Source organism: Alligator sinensis, unplaced genomic scaffold (genome assembly GCF_000455745.1).
Source record: "Alligator sinensis unplaced genomic scaffold, ASM45574v1 scaffold1899_1, whole genome shotgun sequence".
Classification (NCBI taxonomy): domain Eukaryota; kingdom Metazoa; phylum Chordata; order Crocodylia; family Alligatoridae; genus Alligator; species Alligator sinensis.
The window spans coordinates 54465-57348 of record NW_005843711.1 but is presented as its reverse complement, the minus strand read 5'-3'; the positions used below and the strand labels follow the sequence as shown (position 1 = coordinate 57348).

Below are 2884 nucleotides of genomic sequence, written 5' to 3'. Positions count from 1 at the left end.
AGTTCAGGGACTGTAAATATGTTTTAAAATTTCTCTAGGTTACACTAGACCTAAGAAGGGACTTCTAGTCATCCTATTGTGTATGTTATTTTTTAAACATCTTTTTAAACTTCAATGGCTAATTTTTATTTAGATGAAAGGAAGGGACTTTGTAAAGTCATCTCCCAACCTGAAATCTTTCTATTAAAATGTAACAATGAATATACAGTGAAAATGTCAAATTTCTTGTGTGGCAAGAGATTCATTTCATTTTGATTTTTTTATTCTGGCTCATGGACTGGAGCATAAACTTCATTCACTAATTTTACAACTAAATTCATACCCATGTCAGTGTGAGGTTTGCACAGAAATAAATGTAGGACATGGTTTTTGTGCAGTTACCAAAGGTGTAGTTGTAATGATGGGTGCACATTCACTTCCCTTGAGTACCACTGGCATTTTTCCCCTTTCTTTTCTTTGTCTTTCCTTACTTTGCTTTCCCTGTTCCTTTAGCCTTCCCGATATTTGAGTATCTCCTTTCTTTCCTTAGTGTTTCTCTCCTTCAGCAGCTTTTAACTGCTTAGTGGTCATGAGGATCTTCCACAAGGCCTTTGATGAAATAGCAATTAAATGGTTAGTGGTTCATTTAACTGAGATGGTTAAAGTGTCATCTGATGGAGTTATAGAAAACTGTGGTCTGTTAGCCAGTGTGGATGAATTCACCATAATTCTGATTCTCTACTAGTGCTGCCCCCTGCCTCTCTCAATTATTAACTCCCTATAAGTGATCACTACTTGATAATTCATGCTGATTTGCATTCCCCTGGGAATGGTACATTAATTAGGGCTGACTGTAAGCAGTGTGGGGGAGTTTCTAGTTCTCTGGGCCATTGTTTCAGGCTTCCTGTACACACACCTGTCTTTATAGCTTAAACACTACTTGCATCTCATTTACATCCCTGTTTCTCAGTGTGATAATCCTAAATTCACCGCTTTTCTTTCAGGTAAGCGGTCATTCCTACAGGGACTTAAGAACACACAAAGAAAAGGCAACTGCATCTACACTGTCAGTATAATTCCTTTCCTTCTCATCATCATTGTGGGCTTAGCAATTGCACTAGGTAAGTTGTTTTGATTATTGGGAAGAGATGGAGTAATACTCTGTTACAGGGGTCAGCAACATTTTTGGTCAGGGTGCTAAAAATGCATGCAACCTTGACTTATAAGGTGTTGGCATGCCAGGGACAGATGACAGGGCAGCCGTGAGGGCCTGATCTTTGTCGTGGCAGCGCACCTCGACCCCTTCCCCACCATTTGCCCTGAGGCATACATTCCAAGCAAAAAGACCCTTGTGTGCCAGGAGTTGGCTACAGCTATTACCTTCTTTTAAATATATATTTTTATCTCTAATTGACACTCCTAAGCTTTGCGCAGGTAAATACTAAAATTATTCTCCACTGTTACACGATGTGCAAGGATGTAACATTACCTATATCTTCACTTCTTGATCTCTCTGCAGCCCTAAGAGACTTTTACTTGAACAGCAATGTAAAATAGTGTCACCCAGAAATGCTATTGTAGTTAAATGCTCATTTACTGTCATTTTAATTATGTTTTAATTCATATTTTTGAAACAGCTCATGTTCATTCTGCCCTGGTGAAATTCCATTAAAGGTGCTATTGGGATAGGCCTGAAAATTCCATTTACAGTAAAGGGAAGGCAGAGGGGAAATCAACCCAAAGAGATTGGTTCCCAAGCAGTATTGTTTTGTTGCCTTTTATTTTTTGCTTTATTTTCTTAATACCCTTTTTGATCCAAGGGGCCAGCCAAACTCAGAGGTTGTTGTGGTTAGCTGAACAACCTGCAGGTCCCTACAGATTGGAACACGAGTTGTACTGGGGATTATTTGCAAGGTGACACCATGAAGCTCTATGTTCTTGGAGGATTTGGGGATGGCTCTGATCACGTGCTGCACCACATGGCTGCAGACAGCAGCACCGAGCAGACCACTCTTCTAATGAAGATCCAAGTGCTTGCAATCCAAATGGAGTTACTTTATAACTGCACAGAGCTGTCTGCATGAAACACAGTGGCAGCAGATGATAACCACAGTGAAGAATGTGTGATTTGAAGCATCACCCACACAGCGAAGAAAGCAGGCAGCATGGAGGGCCTCAGACCCCTTGCATATTTGGATTTCCATCAAGAAACCTGGCAGCAGCATGGAAGCACTGGAAGGAAGAGCTAAACTTATACACATGGCTGACTCTGCTGGGCAAGATGAGAAAATAAAGATAAATCTTTCTCATTACCTCATTGGGACAAAGGGCATAGAAGTGAATGCAACACTTCTGAGGGGCCTAATATGTCAGAGCAGCTGAGGAGGGCTTTTGATAAGTAAACATTAAGTTAAAAGTGAGACTGTGGAAAGGTACTCTTTTGGGCAGGGGGTGGCTTTTGAGGTGGGGGGTTGCACAGTGGGTTGTTTTTTTTTAAACCGGGAATCAGGATTTAGAAGAGGAATAGATAATTATGTTACAGAGCTGAAAACATTGGCATCCAGTATAATTTGGGGACCATAACAAACTCTCTTATTAGAGACAGAATGATTTGTGGGACATCTGATCCTATCCTAGGGAAGAGATTGTTTAGAGAGGCTGATCTGCCTCTGGGCAAGTGTCCAAATTTTACAAGCAACTGAATCAGTTAAGGAAACAATCACAGCAATTGCTGGTGTAGAACAAATTCACAGGGTCAATATGAAGAGGCCTGGGAGCCAGAACAAAGATGGGACCACTGAGAATGTGGTCCCCAGGGTCCAGTGCGGCTACTAAGGGAAACAGCATGCAAGACAGAAGAAGTGCCTAACATATGGCAAAGATGCCTGAGCTTTGGGACACAAAA

General features: G+C 41.2%; 1 protein-coding gene across 1 annotated transcript in view; it reads left to right on the top strand.

The window, feature by feature from the left end:
- Positions 1-980: 980 nt before the first annotated feature.
- The window catches only part of LOC102377400 (killer cell lectin-like receptor subfamily G member 1), a 12572-nt gene continuing 10668 nt past the window's right edge, over positions 981-2884 (top strand). Inside the window, exon 1 of the mRNA XM_014527612.2 lies at positions 981-1100. The gene's annotated coding sequence lies outside the window, so the exon portion shown is untranslated. The remainder of the gene's footprint in view (positions 1101-2884) is intronic.